At 42.0% G+C, this 23,189-nt stretch overlaps 9 non-coding genes and 8 pseudogenes across 9 annotated transcripts; all 17 read right to left on the bottom strand.

Moving 5' to 3' along the window:
- Nucleotides 1-6,903: 6,903 nt before the first annotated feature.
- LOC143875401 (5S ribosomal RNA) lies at nt 6,904-7,022 on the bottom strand. Its single transcript, XR_013250046.1, has one exon. It is a non-coding gene; the product is annotated as a 5S ribosomal RNA (ribosomal RNA).
- Nucleotides 7,023-7,600: 578 nt separating this feature from the next.
- On the bottom strand, nt 7,601-7,719 carry LOC143875059 (5S ribosomal RNA). The gene has a single exon (XR_013249723.1). It is a non-coding gene; the product is annotated as a 5S ribosomal RNA (ribosomal RNA).
- A 597-nt stretch (nt 7,720-8,316) lies between these two features.
- On the bottom strand, nt 8,317-8,435 carry LOC143870109 (5S ribosomal RNA; annotated as a pseudogene).
- Nucleotides 8,436-9,013: 578 nt separating this feature from the next.
- On the bottom strand, nt 9,014-9,132 carry LOC143874149 (5S ribosomal RNA). Its single transcript, XR_013248839.1, has one exon. It is a non-coding gene; the product is annotated as a 5S ribosomal RNA (ribosomal RNA).
- Nucleotides 9,133-9,730: 598 nt separating this feature from the next.
- LOC143870113 (5S ribosomal RNA) lies at nt 9,731-9,849 on the bottom strand (annotated as a pseudogene).
- A 5,486-nt stretch (nt 9,850-15,335) lies between these two features.
- On the bottom strand, nt 15,336-15,454 carry LOC143875419 (5S ribosomal RNA; annotated as a pseudogene).
- A 270-nt stretch (nt 15,455-15,724) lies between these two features.
- Nucleotides 15,725-15,843, bottom strand: LOC143875215 (5S ribosomal RNA). Its single transcript, XR_013249872.1, has one exon. It is a non-coding gene; the product is annotated as a 5S ribosomal RNA (ribosomal RNA).
- Nucleotides 15,844-16,421: 578 nt separating this feature from the next.
- Nucleotides 16,422-16,540, bottom strand: LOC143875286 (5S ribosomal RNA). The gene has a single exon (XR_013249942.1). It is a non-coding gene; the product is annotated as a 5S ribosomal RNA (ribosomal RNA).
- Nucleotides 16,541-17,139: 599 nt separating this feature from the next.
- LOC143875234 (5S ribosomal RNA) lies at nt 17,140-17,258 on the bottom strand. The gene has a single exon (XR_013249890.1). It is a non-coding gene; the product is annotated as a 5S ribosomal RNA (ribosomal RNA).
- A 578-nt stretch (nt 17,259-17,836) lies between these two features.
- Nucleotides 17,837-17,955, bottom strand: LOC143870083 (5S ribosomal RNA; annotated as a pseudogene).
- Nucleotides 17,956-18,553: 598 nt separating this feature from the next.
- Nucleotides 18,554-18,672, bottom strand: LOC143870089 (5S ribosomal RNA; annotated as a pseudogene).
- Nucleotides 18,673-19,250: 578 nt separating this feature from the next.
- On the bottom strand, nt 19,251-19,369 carry LOC143875389 (5S ribosomal RNA). The gene has a single exon (XR_013250035.1). It is a non-coding gene; the product is annotated as a 5S ribosomal RNA (ribosomal RNA).
- Nucleotides 19,370-19,758: 389 nt separating this feature from the next.
- Nucleotides 19,759-19,877, bottom strand: LOC143870099 (5S ribosomal RNA; annotated as a pseudogene).
- A 577-nt stretch (nt 19,878-20,454) lies between these two features.
- Nucleotides 20,455-20,573, bottom strand: LOC143870076 (5S ribosomal RNA; annotated as a pseudogene).
- A 578-nt stretch (nt 20,574-21,151) lies between these two features.
- On the bottom strand, nt 21,152-21,270 carry LOC143875406 (5S ribosomal RNA). The gene has a single exon (XR_013250051.1). It is a non-coding gene; the product is annotated as a 5S ribosomal RNA (ribosomal RNA).
- A 597-nt stretch (nt 21,271-21,867) lies between these two features.
- On the bottom strand, nt 21,868-21,986 carry LOC143870082 (5S ribosomal RNA; annotated as a pseudogene).
- A 578-nt stretch (nt 21,987-22,564) lies between these two features.
- LOC143875405 (5S ribosomal RNA) lies at nt 22,565-22,683 on the bottom strand. The gene has a single exon (XR_013250050.1). It is a non-coding gene; the product is annotated as a 5S ribosomal RNA (ribosomal RNA).
- Nucleotides 22,684-23,189: the final 506 nt, after the last annotated feature.

Raw genomic sequence — 23,189 nt, 5'->3', positions numbered from 1 at the left:
AAGCCCATCCTTAGGGGACTTGCTCAGTCCAAGTAGCGCTCCCCTCCTTTGTATATATAGGAGACTTGCCCAGTTTCATCAGAACCCTTGTTTACATCATTTGTGTCTCGGAGACAAGCTTTGTCTCATATAGAGAGTTTTCCCTTCAGGAGGCTTACCTAGCCTCATGTTAGAGTGGCCTCCTCTTTTTGAGCGAGTCTTTGAGTTGGTAGTGTTATTAGAGAGTTTCTGACTCATTTGTACTCCCTCCCTAGTGTTATTAGTTAGGAGTTTTTCCATTAGAGACTAACTCAGTCATATAGAACCTTCCCTGCTTGGGATCTTAGATTGTTTTCTCTGTTCTTGGGACATTTGTTTACTTGTTGTGGTCCGTCTCTTTCAGACGCTAATTGCTTGTTGTTTGTTTGGGGTTTCCCCTCTATATTTAGGGCTTTGCCCTACTTTGTGGTGTTACTTGCATGTTCCCTGTAAGAGTGAAATCATTTTAAGATCCAAAAGCATTGGAATATTTTAAAAATCTAAAAAAACAATTGAATATTTTAAAATTCAAAAACATTAGAAATTTGAAACTCAAAAATATTGAAAAACTTTAAAAACATCAAAAACATTTGAAAAACATTAAAAAACCTTAAGTCAGCTAAAGTGTTGAGTTTTATAGCGTATTAGGAGAGTTCGTTTCGAACTACGTTGGCTTGATCCTCTTCCACGAGGTACGTAGTGCAGCTTGGGATTTGCATCCCAAGTCCAGCCAAACTTTTTGTAAATAATATTAAACCTTCTTCAAAAACCTTTAAAACCTTGTTTTCAACAAGATCTTCCCCTAGAGTTAGGGGTTTATCCTAGATAGAGAGTTTTAGAGTTAGGAGTTTGTGTAGACACCCAATTTTGCTCTGCTGTAATCAACAAAGAAGTTAGTGTTCTGGTTATCAGTCTTTTTCAGTATTTCCCATTTCGGTGTCCGTCCCCTATGTTTTCTCGATCTTTTCGGTTATTTCTGTCATGTTTTGCGTCGTTCTGATAATTGTTGAGAGGGGTTGTTTGCGAGAATTCGAGCAAGAGAGAACTTGGACTCGTCGGTAGGCCCGCATTGAACATTTGTTTAAATTCGGATCAATCAGGAGGCCCTCATATGGTTTTAATGAAAAATGAGTTTTGAGCCTGCTTCGATCTAATGAATAAAGATGTCCATCAAGGGAGCGGTCAGGATCTCAGAGACGTTGTTTTAACAACCAATGTTGTTACGATCATCAAGTTAAGTTATTCGGATAAGCCTACAGAAATGATTTAGAGGGGCGCAGCCAATCTACATTATGTTGCATCAAATGAACAGTTCAGACCATTCTATTGAAGTGATTTGGGGCGCGCAATATATTTGGGCCGTGACCCATAAATCGGACGGCTGAGATCATCCAATGGAAATATTTTGGGATGCAATTTCTGTGGGCCCATCAAATGAACGGTTTTGATCATCTAACTGAAATGGGTATGTAAACTGGAATGGGCGCGCGTGGGAGAAAGAGTGGGCCCACTAATGTTTGAAATCGCAATTTTGGAAGAGAGACATGTTCGACCAAATTCAAGTAGGGCCTCTCATTGTTTCATTCAATGTGGTTTATTAAATGGACGATCCGGATCATTTTACATCAGTGAGTTGGGAGCGCAACCAATTTACATCATGGCATGCTAAATGGATGGTGTGGATCGATTTACAATGCAAACCACATATCCATTGATCCACTCCTCTATATTGAAAAGTAGTTCACGTAAGAGATTTCCTTTAATCTATTTTTTTTAATAATATATATGAAAGAAGTCATGTTGTTAACTTTCTCCTCCATATATATTTAATTTTGGAAATTCTTGGCCCACATTAGAAAAGAATATTGGCAGCCATCATAAATAGAAGATCACGTTTGGGTTTATATAGAAAGTCTGTCACAAAGCTAGCCACTTTAGAAACAGTATTCGGCAGCTAATCTTTTAAGGAATGTTAGCAACCACCATTAAGAGGAAGGTAGCTCACGTTAAAAAAAAAAAAAAAGAATTGGCAAGCTCTCTCAAGCCAGGGAACCTCCCATCAAGCACAGGAGAGGGGGATTTTCTTTTGGACAGAAAAACAGAGTGCCGGTTTGGGGAGAGGAAGGAAAAACGAAAAAAGAAAAAAGCAGAGGCTCGAAAAAAGCAGCAGCTCTCGCTCTCCACAGCCGGCTACCTCCACAGCCCTCTCATCTCTTCACAATCCCTCTTGATCTTCTCCTACTCTCTATACCCTTCTCCAAACTCTCTGATGCTCTTTTATCTCTCTCTCTACATCCCTCTCTATCTCTCTTCCCATTCAGAATAAATTTTTTAAGAAATATATAAAAGGAAAAAACATGAAAAAAACAGAGCATCGCATGCTCTGTTTTTCCCACGTTCTCTCCCTCTATTCGCTCAATCTCTCTCTCTCACTCTCTCACTCTTTCACTCTCTCTATATCCCTCTCACCCTCCCTCTGTCTCACTCCCTCACTCTCCCACTCTCTATCTCACTCCCTCACTCTCCCACCCTCTCATTCTCTCGGCCATCTCTCTCTCTCTATCTCTCTTACTCTCTCTCTCTCCATCATCTTCCCTCACTCTCCCATTCGGTTTTCTCACTCCTCCTTCACGCCCTCTGTTTTTTTTCTCCTCACCATCCCACTCAACCTCTGTTTCCTCTCCTCCATCCTCAATCTTTTCATTTCACTCCCTCACTTGCTCTCTATCTCTTTGTGTCTCTCTGTGTCTCCTTATCACTCTTACTCTCTGTGTTTATCTCGGACAACCTCCCTCTATATCTCTCTCTCCATCCTCGGTGAGAAAAACACAGTAACAAAAAAAAAGAAAAAAAGAAGAAGAAGGAAGCGGAGCGGATCGAGCGTCGGCGACATTTTTCGGATTTTTTGGATTTGGATTCGGCAGGGATCTCCACCACAGGTAGGTACACTGTTCTCGAATTTTTCCGAAATTATTTGGTATTTTTTTAGATTTTTGCATGATTTTTAAGCATTTAAATGATTTTAATTCAATATTAAATGTGCGTGCTTAAAATCATGATCTGCATGAGTGTTTCAACTCCGTTTCGTCCCAAAATTTAATACAACGATCTATCTAAATAGAGTAAAACAACTGTCGGATCGGACGTTGGATCAAAGGTTTTCGAAAATTTGAATGAAGAGTGGTATTTTATTTAAAATAATGGCTGAGTAATTACGAAATTCGAAAAAAATAGCCATCTCAGGATGATCTATTTTTTGGAATTTTAAATTTTTCTTGTGTTCATCACATCAGAACAAGGTTGGAGGACTTTTTCCGGAATCGTAATTTTCTCGAAAATCGTGTTTTAAAAATAGAAAACTCTTCAAAAATATCTTTTCAACGAAGAAAAATAAAATATATACTAAACGAATTCCAAAATTAATGAAATTTCGTAAGAAAATAATATAATGCTGATACATTCTATCATGAAGTTTTGAGAATTTTTTGATTTGGTTTGGTATATTATTTTATGCTTTCTTTGAAAATTATCATATTTTGGGAGAATTTTTACAGATATCAGATCAGAGATAAAATTCCTCAAATTTTTTCAGTAGTCTCATATTCCATATTTCTAGTTGCTGTAAAATTTTCAAGTGATTTGGATCTTGTTACATATGGGATGTAGTGTTAATTCATAATCTGGTCTAAAAATTGAAAAATTCGAAACGGATAGTAAATACTTTCTAAAATTCATGAAAATCTCACAGCATGCTATATTTACTCATATCTTATTTCTGTAGAAATATCATAGAATTTCTATTTCTATTTCTAGTAGTTTCTGTTAAATCAAAATTAAATATGAGCTTAATGTAAAAATCTGTAAAAATCTTTCAGTAAGCTACATATCATCATATCTTGCTGCTGTAGAAGTTTCAACTCATTTCGAATTCGTTTACAACAATTTCACTTGTAAAATCACTCATATGTTTAAAATTGATAAAATTCATTGAAAATCCGAAATTAATTGAAAATCATCTGAAAATCTCTAAAGAACCTTAAATCTCTGTCCATATTAACTCCTTAATCCATTGAAACAGAAATCTTAGGATCTTTAGATTTCCCTGGAAAAATGGCCAGCGCATCCATAATCGTATCCCTATTGCACTCGATCTTTGACAATTTGAACATTTAAGCTGTAGCACGTTGTTGGCTCCGAGGTTACTTTCCATGGAAATCCTGAGATATGCCAGGCAATAAGGTGCTATAACCTAAGTACTAAATTGCGCAAGGAAAGAGCGCACGATTCCCTTCCTTGGATGCCATTCTGGGCCGAAATTGCTGAACCCTAGAACCATTGGTATTCCTTAACTGTCCATAAACTGAAAATCCTTGAAATCTGAAATTAATTAACTTCAAGAACTGAAATCGATTCATCTCGTGTCTTTCGGAACTGTTGGATTACGGTTTCCGTCATAAGAACCATTAGAGCCCAATTTAGGAACACTGGTGTCAGGTCGTGTCCTAGGTTTTAGGAAGTCTTAGGTTTTAGGGAGTCCTAGAGTTAGGAGTCCAGCCTCATCACGTACGTTTGCTATAGATAGCAACCGTGCCATAGGTCTAGTTACACTAGTCACTCAATCTTTCCCTAGGACAAGCCTAGTGAACTAGGATGTAGGCTAACCTGCATTAGTCTAAGGAACAACTTGCATTTAGATAAGAATCATGTAGCATCTTAGATGAAATCCTAAGATAATAAAATCCTCAACTTGAATTAAAATAACTTCTTTTTAAAACTGTTGAAACAGTCAATCTCATCTAGGTCGGTGTCTTAGTTGAGTTAGGCATAAGTAGCTTAGCTTAGGTGCACCGAACTACGTCGACTCTGATCCCAGTGAGGCTTGGGTACGTGGGCAGCTTGGTTGTCTGATGGCATACCAATCGCGAGTCGGCTCCACAACAAATGTGGGGTTTTGTATATTTATTAATTTATGAATTCTTAATTAAAATATGTAGGATTTCCTTGAAATTGGAATTTTAGGAGAACTTTCACTTAGAATGAATCCAGACAAATTAAGAAATCAAGATACACATTTAGGATTCACATTGAAATTAGATCATAGGATGCATGTCCCGTAGTTTGCACATTAACAGAGAGTTGAATGAGCCATTTAAAATAAATTTAAAAGAGTTAGGTTTTGGAATCGAAGACCGATTATCGGGCAGGAATGGTGCATGTGGTGGATAAATCCCCATACCTTCCATTCTTGTAACCAGGTAGCGAGTCTAGATTTCTGGTTAATCATGGGTCCTAGATCCCACATCTAGGTGGCGACTCTGTCAGTCTCTTTTGTGTGGAATTCGGATTGCCTTAATGATCCCAAGTTCACATAAAAGACGAATTAAAATCAATATTAAAATGCACACGCCAATCGCGTGGGTACGAGAGACCAAGAGAGAAGACGTGGCGGCTCGCGCCCCACCCCCTCTCGCGGGATCGGGTCCCACAGTTTGTCTTTGATTTGTTGTGTGCTTGTTTGTGTTTGTTTTAGAGTTAGGGGTTTGTCCTAGAGTTATAGGAGCGCCTCCGTCCGGTCAGTTGGCGATTCACGTCGCAGACTGATGACTAGGTCTATGATGCGTTAGTGATCCCGTTGATTTCCTTAGGACACACAGCCTAGTTACACATAGGTTGTAGAAACCACCTGCATTAGCTTAGGGCTAACCTGCATTTAGTTAGGGCATATAGGGTGTCCTAAAATCTACAATTCACTGGAATTTAAATAATTGTACAAGAAGCTTTAAGAACTAGTCCGATCTGTTAGATCGAGTCTAGGATAGAGCTCTAGGTGTCTTAGGCATCCTAGCTTAAAATAGGCGCGAAGAACTACGTTGCCTTGATTCTCGTGGAGGCGGGGATAAGTAGGCTTCTTTGGATGAACATCAGACCATCCAAGGACTCGAGGTAAATCGTTTAGAGTCTTAGGATTTGTTGTGTTGTTATATTGTATATTTTGTAGTGTTTTCTTACTTTCTTGTGTAGACCTATACCTTTAGCTTTAGCATGTATGTGTTTCTTCACAAGAACTTAGACACCAGTTAAGCATGTCACTCATAACCTAGCTGCCATTAGGTGACACATCTTTTACTTTATTTTGTGTGTGCTTATTATTTTATCCCCTGGTCATGCATGATTAGGTAGACGTCTTCCCGAGGATATTTTGTTCCCATTTCACATGATTTTGCCCAAAAATTCTTCGAAGTTAATAAATAAATGGCATAAGAGACAAAGTGTTCACACTCGGGCGAATTGGGGGCGCTCTTCGGACCTTCTCCATTCGTCATCACGCACGGACCTTTTGTATCTCTAGTTATCCATTGCAAACAGAGCATTTGTTTTGGTTCCATGGCGCATCCATGGATGGCGACTCTGAGTTATTTTTAGATATATCTTGGTTTCCAGCTCTGGCTCCGGATCAGGATGTATCTATTTCTTTTTATATCGCCACTCATGCTATGCTGTGAGGGTGGCAGCAGTTTCGACAGTTCCTTTGTAGAGCTCTCCTTCACGTTGTGGAGATCTAGAGGATGTAGGGACTCGTTCCCTCACTGTCCTCGGATCTGGGTCCACAGCTATGGCTGGTACGTCACTGAATCTAAACAAAACCCCGCTATATTTTGACCGCAAATGAAATGTCAGAACGAATTCCGTTTATCCAATCAAAAGACACTATCACCCCGCCATAATAAAGACCGGACGTATTTGAATTCACCATCCGGAAGAAAATAAATACATCCGAACCGAAACCTACGCGGGGTCGCACTAAACGTGCATTTCAATCCTCGTCGAAGTTCTAGAACTGAAAGATTGTTCGAAAAAAGTGGTAGATAGCGAAAAAAAGTGACAGGGGTGCACCACGAGGACTTCCAAGTAGGTCACCCAATCTAGTACTACTCTCGCCCAAGCATTCTTAACTTCGTAGTTCTGATGGGATCCAGTGCATTTGTGCTGATATGATCGCACCCATCATGCCTCTCCATTCTCAAAGTAATAAAGAGTTTCCATTCGCATTGTCGTACGAAGTCCGTTTAAATGAAAGTGGGAAAAACTCCTGCTAGATGACATCGGATGGACGATCCGAGCATGTCGGGAAGCCGGATGACCGCCAGGGCCTTTATAGCATGATGAATCTTCTCGAGTGCCCCCGAATCAATATAAGAATCTCCCCGATCTGACGGGCGGATCAAAAGTTACCGTTGGAACGATATTTGTGCATCCAATGGTTGCTCACTACCAGTAAACGCCTTCCGACCTGATTCCTGACTCGCATCCACTAGTACACTCATCCGCTAATGCCGGTACGTCACTGAATCTAAACAAACACCCGCTATATTTTGACGGCGAATGAAATGTCAGAACGAATTCTGTTTATCCAATCAAACGACACTATCACCCCGCCATAATAAAGACCGGACATATTTGAATTCACCATCCGGAAGAAAATAAATACATCCGAACCGAAACCTAAGAGGTGTCGCACTAAACGTGCATTTCAATCCTCGTCAAAGTTCCAGAACCGAAAGATTGTTCGAAAAAAGTGACAGGGGTGCAACACGAGGACTTCCCAGTAGGTCACCCATCCTAGTACTACTCTCGCCCATGCACGCTTAACTTCGGAGTTCTCATGTGATCCAGTGCATTTGAGCTGGTATGATCGCACCCAGCATTTCTCTCCATTCTCAAAGTAATAAAGAGTTTTCATTCACATTGTCGTACGAAGTCCGTTTATATGAAAGTGCGAAAAACTCCTGCTAGATGACATCGGATGGACGATCCGTGCAAGTCGGGCAGCCGGATGACCGCCATGGTCGTCGTAGCGTGATGAATCTTCTTGAGTACCCCCGAATCAATATAAGAATCGCCACGATCTGACGGGCGGATAAAAAGTTATTGTCGGAACGATATATGTGCACCAAAGGGTTTCTCACTGCAAGCAAACACCTTCCGACCCGATTCCTGACTCGCATCCTCTAGAACACCCATCCGCTATGGCCGGTACGTCACTGAATCTAAACAAAACCTGCTATATTTTAACTGCAAATGAAATGTCAGAACGAATTCCGTTTATCCAACCAAAAGACACTATCACCCCGCCATAATAAAGACCGGACGTATTTGAATTCACCATCCGAAAGACAATAAATACATCTGAACCGAAACGTATGCGGGGTCGCACTAAACGTGCATATCAATCCTCGTCGAAGTTCCAGAACTGAAAGATTGTTCGAAAAAAGTGGTAGATCGCGAAAAAAAGTGACAGGGGTGCACCACGAGGACTTCCAAGTAGGTCACCCATTCTAGTACTACTCTCGCCCAAGCACTCTTAACTTCGTAGTTTTGATGGGATCCAATGCATTTGTGCTGATATGATCGCACCGAGCATGGCTCTCCATTCTCAAAGTAATAAAGAGTTTCCATTCGCATTGTCGTACGAAGTCCGTTTAAATGAAAGTGGGAAAAACTCCTACTAGATGACAGCGGATGGACGATCTGAGCTTGTCGAGAAGCCGGATGATCGCCTGGGCCGTCATAGCGTGATGAGTCTTCTCGTGTACCCCCGAATCAATATAAGAATCGCCCCGATCTGACGGGCGGATCAAAAGTTATCGTCAGAACGATATATGTGCACCCGATGGTTGCTCACCGCCAGTAAACGCCTTCCGACCCGATTCCTGACTCCCATCCACTAGTACACTCATCCGCTATTGCAGGTACATCACTGAATCTAAACAAACCCCCGCTATATTTTGACGGCGAATGAAATGTCAGAACGAATCCCGTTTATCCAATCAAACAACAATATCACCCCGCCATAATGAAGACCGGACGTATTTGAATTCACCATTCGGAAGAAAATAAATACATCCGAACCGAAACCTATTCGGGGTTGCACTAAACGTGCATTTGAATCCTCATCGACGTTCCAGAACCAAAAGATTGTTCGAAAAAAGTGACAGGGGTGCAACACGAGGACTTCCCAGGAGGTCACCCATCTTAGTACTACTCTCGCCCAAGCACGTTTAACTTCGGAGTTCTGATGGGATCCAGTGCATTTGTGCTAGTATGATCGCACCCAGCATGCCTCTCCATTCTCAAAGTAATAAAGAGTTTCTATTCGCATTGTCGTACGAAGTCCGTTTAAATGAAAGTGCGAAAAAATCCTGCTAGATGACATCGGAAGGACGATCCGAGCATGTCGGGAAGTCGGATCACCGCCTAGGCTGTCAAAGCGTGACGAATCTTCTCGAGTACCCCCGAATCAATATAAGAATCGCCGCGATCTGAGGGGCGGATCAAAAGTTTTCGTCGGAACGATATTTGTGCACCCAAGGGTAGCTCACTGCCAGTAAACACCTTCCGACCGGATTCCTGACTCGCATCCACTGGTACACTCATCCTCTATGGCCGGTACGTCACTGAATATAAACAAACCCCCGCTATAATTTGACCGCAAATGAAATCTCAGAACGAATTTCGTTTATCCAATCAAAAGACACTATCACCCCGCCATAATAAACACCGGACGTATTTGAATTCACCATCCGGTAGAAAATAAATACATCTGAACCGAAACCTACGCGGGGTCGCACTGAACGTGCATTTCAATCCTCGTCGAAGTTCCAGAAACGAAAGATTGTTCAAAAAAAGTGGTAGATAGCGGAAAAAAGTGACAGGGGTGCACCTCAAGGACTTCTAAGTAGGTCACCTGTCGTAGTACTACTCTCGCCCAAGCACGCTTAACTTCGTAGTTCTGATGGGATCCAGTGCATTTGTGCTGAAATGATCGCACCCAGCATGCCTCTCCATTCTCAAAGTAATAAAGAGTTTCCATTCGCATTGTCGTACGAAGTTGTAGACACCCCCATTTTGCTCCGCTCTAATCAACAAAGAAATTAATGTTTTGTTATCAATCTTTTTCAGTGTTTTCCATTCCCGTGTCCGCTCCTCTTGTTTTCTCGATCTTTTCGGTTATTTCTGTCATGTTTTGTGTCGTCCTGATAATTGTTGAGAGGCACTGTTCGCAAGAATTAAAGCAAGAGAGAATTTGGACCCGTTTGGTAGGCCCATATTGAATGTGTTGACTAGATCAAGTAAGTGTATCCCACATTTGTTTTGATGAAACGCATGAGTTTTTTGAATTTATAAGCGAAACCAATGTCCATGGTGGACATAGTGTATTTTGCTGGATCTGGCCCAGGCTCATTATTGTGAAAAATTAAAATTTAAGGTGAGGGCCCATTAAACGAACAGTTAGGGTAATCTTATAGAAAGGGTTAGGGGAAGGCGCTGCTAAATCACTGCGAAACCCAATTTGGGCCATGGCTTAGTAATTGAACGGTTCGGGTCGGCCCGCAAAAATAGCTTATGGGGCGCAATCCGTTGGTGTGATGTGGTCCGCCTAATGAACGGTTTAAATCATCTTATGAAAATGGTTTTAGGGCGCCACCTGCTCACATAGTGGATCCTAAAATTGATGGTCGAAATCATTTTATTGTATGTGCATGGTAGCCAGTCAATCGGGCGGTGAGGATCACTTCATGGCTATCATGTCCACCCCATTAAGCTGGATAGCCGAATAACCCAAACCCATGCACTATGTGTATTCACGTGAGGTGCTCCCCTGAAAAGACAAGAAAGCATACAATATGGTATTCCTATCTAAAAAAGACAAGCCAGCATAAGGAAAGAAAAAAAAAGAGGAAACAAAGGAGGAGGGGAGAATCTGTCTTAAGGTAAGAGGGATATAATCCATTGAAAGAAAGAAAAGGAACCAAAAAAATACCTCTCTTGAATCGGAAGTTTTTTTTAGAAATTTCAAAAAAGGCTTTCTATTAAAAAAAAAAAAAGGAAAGCAAGCTGGGATTCGAGGAAAAAGAGGATGGTAGCTCTGTTTTTTTTAGAAAAAAAAAGAATGACAGCAGTTTTGAGGGGAGCAGAAAAAAGAAAAGACCTCGGTTTTGGGCTTCCGCTCAAGAAAGCTCTGTGGAAAAAAAAAAAAAAAAAAAAAGAAAAAGGAGAAAGAAGAAGCTCTCGTGGGTGGGCTAGAGGAGGAATATCACTCTGCCTCGGCCGTCTCCGAACGCCTCACCCTCTGTTTTTCCGTACATTCATCACCATCTCTGTGTCACTCCCATGCCCTCTGGATATTTCTCTTAAAGTAAAAAAAAACAGAGAAGAGAGAGCATAACAGAGCAGCAGTTCTCTCGGCTCTCCCGCTCAACAACCTTCTCCCTCACAGCCATCTCTCCGCCTCCTCCAGCTCCCAACCATCTCTCTACCTCCGATACCCTCCGTGTTTTCCTCTGACTCTCACCCTCTGTGTTTCCATCTCCTTCTCTCTCAATCTCATCTCTCCACAACAGTTCTTATATCCTATCTCTCTGCTCTCTCTGTGATCTCAAGGCCACCTTCTATTACCCTTTAATCTATAAATCTTGGCTAAGATTGTGTGTCTCGAACCTTCCTATCCCCTTAGTAGATCGACGAGTGTCCCAATAACAAAAATATAAAAAAAACAGAGTACAGTGCTTTTCATGTACATTATCAACTAACTCCCCCTCTCTGTCTCTCTTTCACTCCCCTGCTCTGTCGTCTGATCCCTCCCCACTCTCTCATTCTCTCCATCTCTATATATCTTTCTCATTCACTCACTTTCCCTCTCATTTCTTTATCTCGTTCAAAACAAAAACAAAAAACAAGAAAAAACAAAAAAAAACAGAGCCTCTGTTCATCTCTCATTATCTGTTTCTCCTATTCTCTATATATCTGTTTCTCCCTCTCTCTCTCTCTCTATCTCTCTTACTCTCTCTTTCTCTCACCCACCTACTCTCTATATCCTTCCCACCCTCTTTCTGTTACACCTTCTCTCTATCTCAATCTCAACCTCTCGATCTTTCTCTATCTCGATCTTTCTCTATCACTCTCTCTCCATCTCTCCCTCTTTGTTTCGCTCTCGCTCACTCTCACTCTCAATCACTCTCGCTTGCTCTCTGTCTCTCGGATTCTCTCTCTCTCCCTCTATTTCTCTCACGGCTGTGAGAAGGCAAGAAAAAAAAAGAAAAGAAAAGAAGAAAGAGAAAGAAAGGAAGACAGATCGCACGTCGGCGGGATTTTTCGGACTCTGCGGCTTTTGGATTCGGCGAGGAACTCTATCGCAGGTTAGTACACTGTTCTCGGATTTTTTTAGAATTATTTGGTATATTTTCGGATTTTTGCATGATTTTTAAGCATTTAAATGAATTTAATTGAATATTAAATGTATGTGCTTAAAATATGATCTGCATGAGTGTTTCAATTCCGTTTCGTCCCAAAATTTAATACAATGATCTACTTAAATAGACTAAAATAACTGTCGGATCGGATCGGACATTGGATCAAAGGTTTTCGAAAATTTGAGTGAAGAGTGGTATTCTATTTAAAATAAGGGTCGAGTAATTACGAAATTCGAAAAAATAGCCATATCAGGATGATCTATTTTTTGGAATTTTAAATTTTTCTTGTGTTCATCACATCAGTACAAGGTTGGAGGACGTTTTCCCGGTAATTTTCTCGAAAATCGTGTTTTAAAAATAGAAAACTCTTCAAAAATATCTTTTCGATGAAGAAAAATAAAATATATACTAAATGAATTCCAAAATTAATGAAATTTTGTGGGAAACTAATATGATACTGATACATTCTACCATGAATTTTTGAGAATTTATTGAATCTGTTTGGTATATTATTTTATGCTTTCTTTGAAAATTATCAGATTTTGGGAGAATTTTTACTGATATCAGATCACAGATAAAATTCCCAAAATTTTTACAGTAGTTTTATATTTCATATTTCTGTAAAAGTTTCAAGTTCTTTGGAGCTTTTTTCATGTGGGATATAGTGTTAATTCATAATCTGGTTTGAAAATTAAAAAATCCGAACTTTATAGTAAATAGTTTCTAAAATTCATGAAAATCTCATAGCATTCTAATTTTAATTATATCTTACTACTGTAGAAATTTCATTGAATTTAGATTTCTATTTCTAGTAGTTTCTGTGTTATTTTTGCAATCTGGTCACTTAATTGTTAAATCAAAATTAAATATGAGCTTAATATAAAAATCTGCAAAACTCTTCCAATAAGGTACATGCATTCCCATCTTGCTTCTGTAGAAGTTTCAATTCATTTCAAATCCGTTTGCAACAATTTCACTTGTAAAATCACTCTTTTGGTATAAAATTGATAAAATTCATTGAAAATTCGAAATTAATTAAAAATCTTCACAAAGCTCCTAAGGAACCTTAAAATTCTGTCACATATTAATTCCTTAATCCATCGAAACAGAAATTTTAGGATTTTTAGATTTCTCTGAAAAAATGGTCAGTGCATCCATAATCGTATCCCAATTGCAACCGATCTTTGACAACTTGAATATTTAAGCTATAGCACGTTGTTGGCTCTGAGGTTATTGTCCATAGAAATCCTGAGATATGCCAGGCAATAAGGTGCTATAACCTAAGTATTAAATTGCGCAAGGAAAGAGTGCACGATTTCCTTCCTTGGATGTTATTCTAGGCCGAAATTGGTGAACCCTAGAGCCATTGGTAATCCTTAAAATGTCCAGAAACCGAACACCCTTGAAATCTGAAATTAATTAACTTCGAGAACTGAAATCGATTCATCTCGTGTCCTCTCGGAACCATTGGATTATGGTTTCCGTCGTAAGAACCATTAGAGCCCAATTTAGGAACACTGGTGTCGTGTCGTGTCCTAAGTTTTAGGGAGTCTTAGGTTTTAGGGAGTCCTAGAGTTAGGAGTCTAGCCTCATCACGTGCGTTTGCTATGAATAGCAACCGTGTCATAGGTCTTGTTACACTAGTCACCCAATCTTTTCCCTAGGACAAGCCTAGTAAACTAGGATGTAGGCTAACCTGCATTAGTCTAAGGAACAACTTGCATTTAGATAAGAATCATATAGAATCTTAGATGAAATCCTAGGATAATAAAATCCTCAACTTGAATTAAATAACTTCTCTTAAAACTGTTGAAACAGTCAATCCCGTCTAGGTCGGTGTCTTAGTTGAGTTAGGCATAAGTAGCTTAGCTTAGGTGCACCGAACTACGTCGACTCTGATCTCAGTGAGGCTTGGGTACGTAGGCAGCTTGGATGTCTGATGGCATACCAACCGCGAGTCGGCACCACAACAAATTGTGGTGTTTTGTATATTAATTTTCTTGTAAATGCTTAATCAAATCACTTAGGACTGTCCATAAAATTAGAATTTTAGGAGAACTTTCGCTTAGATTGAATCCAGACAAATTAATAAATCAAGTTACACATTTAGGATTCACATTGAAATTAGATTTTAGGATACATGTCACTTAGTTCGCACACTAATATAGAGTTGAATGAGCCATTTAAAATAAATTTAAAAGAGTTAGCTTTTGGAATCGAAGACCGATTATCGGGCAGGAATGGTGCATGTGGTGGATAACTCCCCATACCTTCCATTCTTGTAACCAGGTAGCGAGTCTAGATTTCTGGTTAATCAAGAGTCCTAGATCTCACATCTAGGTGGCGACTCTGTCAATCTCTTTTGTGTGGAATTCAGATTGCCTCAGTGATCCCAAGTTCACATAAAAGATGAATTAAAGTCAATATTAAAAAGGCACACGCCATTCGCGTGGGTACGAGAGACCAAGAGAAGGCGTGGCGGCTCGCGCCCCACCCCTCTCGCGGGATCGGGTCCCACAGAAGTCTGTTTAAATGAAAGTGCGAAAAACTCCTGCTAGATGACATCGGATGGACGATCCGAGCATGTCGACAAGCCGGATGACCGCCAAGGTCGTCATAGCGTAATGAATCTCCTCGAGTTACCCCGAATCAATATAAAAATTGCCACGATCTCACGGGCGGATCAAATGTTATCACCCGAACGATATTTGTGCACCCAAGCGTAGCTCACTGCTAGTAAACACCTTCCGACCGAATTCCTGACTCGCATCCACTAGTACACTCATCCGCTATGGCTGGTACGTCACTGAATCTAAACAAACCCCCGCTATATTTTGACCGCAAATGAAATGTCAGAACGAATTCCGTTTATCCAATCAAACGACACTATCACCCCGCCATAATAAAGACCGGACGTTTTTGAATTCACCATCCGAAAGAAAATAAATACATCCGAACCGAAACCTAGGAGGCGTCACACTAAACGTGCATTTCAATCCTCATCGACGTTCCAGAACTGAAAGGTTGTTTCCGAAAAAAAGTGGAAGATAGCGGAAAAAAGTGGCTGGGGTGCAACACGAGGACTCCCTAGGAGGTCACCCATCCTAGTACTACTCTCGCCCAAGCACGTTTAACTTCGGAGTTATGATGGGATCTACTGCATTTGTGCTGGTATGATCGCACCTAGCATGCCTCTCCATTCTCAAAATAATAAAGAGTTTCCATTCGCATTGTCGTACGAAGTCCGTTTAAATGAAAGTGCGAAAAAATCCTGCTAGATGACATCGGATGGACGATCCGAGCATGTCCGGAAGCCGGATGACCGGCAAGGCTGTCATAATGTGATGAATCTTCTCGAGTACCCCCGAATCAATATAAGAATCGCAACGATCTAACGGGCGGATCAAAAGTTATCGTCGGAGTTCCAAAACCGAAAGATTGTTCAAAAAAAGTGACGGGTGCAACACGAGGACTTCCCAGGAGGTCACCCATCCTAGTACTACTCTCGCCCAAGCACGCTTAACTTCGGATTTCTGATGTGATCCAGTGCATTTGGGCTGGTATGATCGCACCGAGCATTCCTCTCCATTTTCAAAGTAATAAAGAGTTTCCATTCCCATTGTCATACGAAGTTGATTTATATGAAAGTGCGAAAAACTCCTTCTAGATGACATCGGATGGACGATCCGAACATGTCGGGAAACCGGATGATCGCCAGGGCCGTCATAGCGTGATGAATCTTCTCGAGTACCTCCGAATCAATATAAGAATCGCCACGATCTGACGGTTGGATCCAAAGTTATCGTCGGAACGATGTTTGTGCACCCAAGGGTAGCTCACTGCCAGTAAACACCTTACGACCGGATTCCTCACTCGCATCTACTAGTACACTCATCCGCTATTGCCGGTACGTCACTGAATTTAGACAAACCCCCGCCATATTTTGACCGCAGATGAAATGTCGGAATGAATTCCGTTTATCCAATCAAACGACACTATCACCCCGCCATAATAAAGACCGGATGTATTTGGATTCACTATCCGGATGAAAATAAATACATCCGAACCGAAACCTAAGAGGTGTTGCAATAAACGTGCATTTCAATCATCGTTGAAGTTCCAGAACCGAAAGATTGTTCGAAAAAAGTGACCGGGGTGCAACACGAGGACTTCCCAGGAGGTCACCCATCTTAGTACTACTCTCGCCCATGCACGCCTAACTTCGGAGTTCTGATGTGATCCAGTGCATTTGGGCTGGTATGATCGTACCCAGCATGCCTTCCATTCTCAAAGTAATAAAGAGTTTCCATTGACATTGTCGTACGAAGTCCGTTTATATGAAAGTGCGAAAAAGTCCTGCTAGATGAAATCTGATGGACGATCCGAGCTTGTCGGGCAGCAGGATGACCGCCATGGCCGTCCTAGCGTGATGAATATTCTCTAGTACCCCCGAATCAATATATGAATCGCTGCGATCTGACGGGCGGATCAAAAGTAATCGTCGAAACGATATTTGTGCACCCAAGGGTAGCTCACTGCCAGTAAACACCTTCTGACCAGATTCCTGACTCGCATCTACTAGTACACTCATCCGCTATGGCCGATACGTAACTGAATCTAAACAAACCCCAGCTATATTTTGACCGCAAATGAAATGTCAGAACGAATTCCGTTTATCCAATCAAACGACATTATCACCCCGCCATAATAAAGACCGGATGTATTTGAATTCACCATCCGAAAGAAAATTAATACATCCGAACCGAAACCTAGGAGGCGTCGCAGTAAACGTGCAATTCAATCCTTATCGACGTTCCAGAACCGAAAGATTGTTTCCGAAAAAAGTGGTAGATAGCGGAAAAAAGTGACAGGGGTGCATCACGAGGACTTCCCAGGAGGTCACCCATCCTAGTACTACTCTCGCCCAAGCACGTTTCACTTCGGAGTTCTGATGGGATCCAGTGCATTTGTCCTGTTATGATCGCACACAGCAAGCCTCTCCATTCTCAAACTAATAAAGAGTTTCCATTCGCATTGTCGTACAAAATCCGTTTAATTGAAAGTGCGAAAAAATCCTGCTAGATGACATCGGTAGGACGATCCGAGCATGTCGGGAAGCCGGATGACCGCCAAGGCTGTCATATCGTGATGAATCTTCTCGAGTACTCCCGAATCAATATAAGAATCGCAAAAATCTCACGGGCGGATCAAAAGTTATCGTCCGAACGATATCTGTGCACCCAAGGGTAGCTCACTGCCAGTAAAAACCTTCTGAACGGATTCCTGACTCGCATCCACTAGTACACTCATCCTCTATGGCCGATACGTCACTGAATCTAAACAAACCCCCACTATATTTTGACCGCAAATGAAATGTCAGAACGAATTTTGTTTTTCCAATCAAACGACACTATCACCCCGCCATAATAAAGACCGGACTTATTTGAATTCACCATACGGAAGAAAACAAATACATCCGAACCAAAACCAAAGAGGCGTCGCACTAAACGTGCAATTAAATTCTCTTTGACGTTCCAGAACCAAAAGATTGCTCGAAAAAAGTGACAGGGGTGCAACACGAGGGCTTCCTAGGAGGTCACCCATCCTAGTACTACTCTTGCCCAAGCATGTTTAACTTCGGAGTTCTGCTGGGATCCAGTGTATTTGTGCTGGTATGATCTCGCACAGCATGCCTCTCCATTCTCAAAGTAGTAAAGAGTTTCCATTCGCATTGTCGAACGAAGTCCGTTGAAATGAAAGTGCGAAAAAATCCTGCTAGATGACATCGGATGGACGATTCGAACAGGTCGGGAAACCGGATGATCGCCAGGACCGTCATAGCGTGATAAATCTTCTCGAGTACCCCCGAATCAATATAAGAATCGCCGCAATTTAACGGGCGGATCAGAATTTATGGTCGGAACGATATTTGAGCACCCAAGGGTAGCTCACTGCCAGTAACAACCTTCCGACCGGATTCCTGACTCGCATCCAGTAGTACACTCATCCTCTATGACCGGTACGTCACTGAATATAAACCAACCCCCGCTATATTTTGACCGTAAATGAAATGTCAGAACGAATTCCGTTTACCCAATCAAACGACACTATCACCCCGCCATAATAAAGACCGGACGTATTTGAATTCACCATCCGAAAGAAAATAAATACATCCGAACCGAAACCTAAGAGGCGTCACACTGAACGTGCATTTCAATCCTCGTCGAAGTTCCAGAAACGAATGATTTTTCGAAAAAAGTGGTAGATAGCGAAAAAAAGTGACAGGGGTGCAACACGAGGACTTCCCAGGAAGTCACCCATCGTAGTACTACTCTCGCCCAAGCACGCTTAACTTCGGTGTTCTAATTGAATCCAGTGCATTTCTGCTTGTATGATCGCACCCCGCATGCCTCTCCATTCTCAAAGTAATAAAGAGTTTCCATTCGCATTGTCGTGCGAAGTTCGTTTAAATGAAAGTGCGAAAAACTCTTGCTAGATGACATCGGATGGACGATCCGAACATGTCGGGAAACCGAATGATCGCCAGGCCCGTCATAGCATGATGAATCTTCTCGAGTACCCCGAAATCAATATAAGAATCGCCACGATCTGACGGGTCGATCAAAATTTATCGTCGGAACGATATTTTTGTACCCAAGGGTTGCTCACTTCCAGTAAACACCTTCCGACCCGATTCCTGACTCGCATCCACTAGTACACTCATCCGCTATGTCCGATACGTCACTGCTTCTAGACGAACCCCCGCTATATTTTGACCGCAAATGAAATGTCAGAACGAATTCTGTTTATCGAATCAAACGATACTATCACCCCGCCATAATAAAGACCGGACGTATTTGAATTCACCATCCGGAAGAAAATAAATACATTCGAAGCAAAACCTAAGAGGTGTCGCACTCAATGTGCATTTCAATCATCGTCGAAGTTCTAAAACCGAAAGATTGTTAGAAAAAAGTGACCGGGGTGCAACACGAGGACTTCCCAGGAGGTCACCCATCCGAGTACTACTCTCGCCCATGCACGCCTAACTTCGAAATTCTGATGTGATCCAGTGGATTTGGGCTGGTATGATCGCACCCAGCATGCCTCTCCATTCTCAAAGTATTAAAGAGTTTCCATTCACATTGTCGTACAAAGTCCGTTTATATGAAAGTGCGAAAAACTCAGGCTAGATGACATCGGATGGACGATCCGAGCATGTCGGGTCGTCACTGAATCTAAACAAACCCCCGCTATATTTTGACCACAAATGAAATGTCAGAACGAATTCTGTTTATCCAATCAAAAGACACTACCACCCCACCATAATAAAGACCGAACGTAATTGAATTCCCCATCCGGAAGAAAATAAATACATCCGAATCGAAACCTACGCGGCATCGCACTAAACGTGCATTTCAATCCTCGTCGAAGTTCCAGAACCGAAAGATTGTTCGAAAAAAGTGGTAGATAGCGAAAAAAAGTAACAGGGGTGCACCAAGAGGACTTCCAAGTAGGTAACCCATTCTAGTACTACTCTCCTCCAAGCACGCTTAACTTCGTAGTTCTGATGGGATCCAGGGCATTTGTGCTGATATGATCGCACCCAGCACCCCTCTCCATTCTCAAAGTAATAAAGAGTTTCCATTCGCATTGTCGTACGAAGTCCGTTTAAATGAAAGTGCGAAAAACTCCTGCTAGATGACATCGGATGAACGATCCAAGCGTGTTGGGAAGCCGGATGACTGCCAGGGTCATCATAGCGTTATGAGTCTTCTCGTGTACCCTCGAATCAATATAAGAATCGCCACGTTCTCACGGGCGAATCAAAAGTTATCATCGGAACGATATTTGTGCACCCAAGGGTTGCTCACTACCAGTAAACACTTCCAACCCGATTCCTAAATCACATCCACTAATACACTCATCCGCTATTTCCGGTACGCCGCTGAATCTAAACAAACGCCCGCTATATTTTGACCACAAATGAAATGTCAGAACGAATTACGTTTATCCAATTAAACAACACTATCACCCCGCCATAATAAAGACCGGACGTATTTGAATTCACCATCCGGAAGAAAATAAATACATCTGAACTGAAACCTAAGAGGTGTCGCACTAAACGTGCATTTCAATCATGGTCGAAGTTCCAGAACCGAAAGATTGTTCGAAAAAAGTGCCCGGGGTGCAACACGAGGACTTCCCCGGAGGTCACCCATCCTAGTACTACTCTCGCCCATGCACGCCTAACTTCGGAGTTCTAATGTGATCCAGTGCATTTGGGCTGGTATGATCTCCCCCAACATGCCTCTCCATTCTCAAAGTAATAAAGAGTTTCCATTGACATTGTCGTACGAAGTCTGTTTATATAAAAGTACGAAAAAGTCCTGCTAGATGAAATCGGATGGACGATCCGAGCATGTCGGGCAGATGGATGACCGCCAAGGCCGTCATAGCGTGATGAATCTTCTCGAGTACCCCCGAATCAATATAAGAATCCCCGCGATCTGACGGGCTGATCAAAAGTTATCGTCGGAACGATATTTTTGCACCCAAGGGTAGCTCACTGCCAGTAAACACATTCCGACCGGATTCCTGACTCGCATCCACTAGTACACTCATCCTCTATGGCCGATACGTCACTGAATCTAAACAAACCCCCACTATATTTTGACCGCAAATGAAATGTCAGAACGAATTTTGTTTTTCCAATCAAACGACACTATCACCCCGCCATAATAAAGACCGGACTTATTTGAATTCACCATACGGAAGAAAACAAATACATCCGAACCAAAACCAAAGAGGCGTCGCACTAAACGTGCAATTTAATTCTCTTCGACGTTCCAGAACCAAAAGATTGCTCGAAAAAAGTGACAGGGGTGTAACACGAGGACTTCCTAGGAGGTCACCCATCCTAGTACTACTCTCGCCCAAGCATGTTTAACTTCGGAGTTCTGCTGGGATCCAGTGCATTTGTGCTTGTATGATCTCACACAGCATGCCTCTCCATTCTCAAAGTAGTAAAGAGTTTCCATTCGCATTGTCGAACGAAGTCCGTTGAAATGAAAGTGCGAAAAAATCCTGCTAGATGACATCGGATGGTCGATTCGAAGATGTCGGGAAACCGGATGATCGCCAGGACCGTCATAGCGTGATGAATCTTCTCGAGTACCCCCGAATCAATATAAGAATCGCCGCAATTTAACGGGCGGATCAAAATTTATCGTCGGAACGATATTTGTGCACCCAAGGGTAGCTCACTGCCAGTAAACACCTTCCGACCGGATTCCTGACTCGCATCCAGTAGTACACTCATCCTCTATGGCCGGAACGTCACTGAATCTAAACCAAGCCCCGCTATATTTTGACCGCAAATGAAATGTCAGAACGAATTCCGTTTATCCAATCAAACGACACTATCACCCCGCCATAATAAAGACCGGACGTATTTGAATTCACCATTCGAAAGAAAATAAATACATCGGAACCGAAACCTAAGAGGCGTCGCACTGAACGTGCATTTCGATCCTCATCGAAGTTCAAGAAACGAATGATTTTTCGAAAAAAGTGGTAGATAGCGAAAAAAAGTGACAGAGTGCAACATGAGGACTTCCCAGGAAGTCACCCATCATAGTACTACTCTCGCCCAAGCACGCTTAACTTCGGTGTTCTGATTGAATCCAGTGCATTTCTGCTGGTATGATCGCACCCCGCATGCCTCTCCATTCTCAAAGTAATAAAGAGTTTCCATTCGCATTGTCGTGCGAAGTCCGTTTAAATGAAAGTGCGAAAAAATCCTGCTAGATGACATCGGATGGACGATCCGAACATATCGGGAAATCGAATGATCGCCAGGGCCGTCATAGCATGATGAATCTTCTCGAGTACCCCCGAATCAATATAAGAATCGCCACGATCTGACGGGTCGATCAAAATTTATCGTCGGAACGATATTTTTGTACCCAAGGGTTGCTCACTTCCAGTAAACACCTTCCGACCCGATTCCTGACTCGCATCCACTAGTACGCTCATCCTCTATGGCCGATACGTCACTGAATCTAAACAAACCCCCACTATATTTTGACCGCAAATGAAATGTCAGAACGAATTTTGTTTTTCCAATCAAACGACACTATCACCCCGCCATAATAAAGACCGGACTTATTTGAATTCACCATACGGAAGAAAACAAATACATCCGAACCAAAACCAAAGAGGCGTCGCACTAAACGTGCAATTTAATTCTTTTCGACGTTCCAGAACCAAAAGATTGCTCGAAAAAAGTGACAGGGGTGTAACACGAGGACTTCCTAGGAGGTCACCCATCCTAGTACTACTCTCGCCCAAGCATGTTTAACTTCGGAGTTCTGCTGGGATCCAGTGCATTTGTGCTTGTATGATCTCACACAGCATGCCTCTCCATTCTCAAAGTAGTAAAGAGTTTCCATTCGCATTGTCGAACGAAGTCCGTTGAAATGAAAGTGCGAAAAAATCCTGCTAGATGACATCGGATGGTCGATTCGAAGATGTCGGGAAACCGGATGATCGCCAGGACCGTCATAGCGTGATGAATCTTCTCGAGTACCCCCGAATCAATATAAGAATCGCCGCAATTTAACGGGCGGATCAAAATTTATCGTCGGAACAATATTTGTGCACCCAAGGGTAGCTCACTGCCAGTAAACACCTTCCGACCGGATTCCTGACTCGCATCCAGTAGTACACTCATCCTCTATGGCCGGAACGTCACTGAATCTAAACCAAGCCCCGCTATATTTTGACCGAAAATGAAATGTCAGAACGAATTCCGTTTATCCAATCAAACGACACTATCACCCCGCCATAATAAAGACCGGACGTATTGAATTCACCATTCGAAAGAAAATAAATACATCTGAACCGAAACCTAAGAGG

The sequence above is a fragment of the Tasmannia lanceolata genome, unplaced genomic scaffold, assembly GCF_043159265.1.
Source record: "Tasmannia lanceolata isolate RefF3 unplaced genomic scaffold, GAP_Taslan_0.1 ptg000003l, whole genome shotgun sequence".
Lineage (NCBI taxonomy): Eukaryota > Viridiplantae > Streptophyta > Magnoliopsida > Canellales > Winteraceae > Tasmannia > Tasmannia lanceolata.
This window is presented reverse-complemented; position numbering and strand designations above follow the sequence as displayed.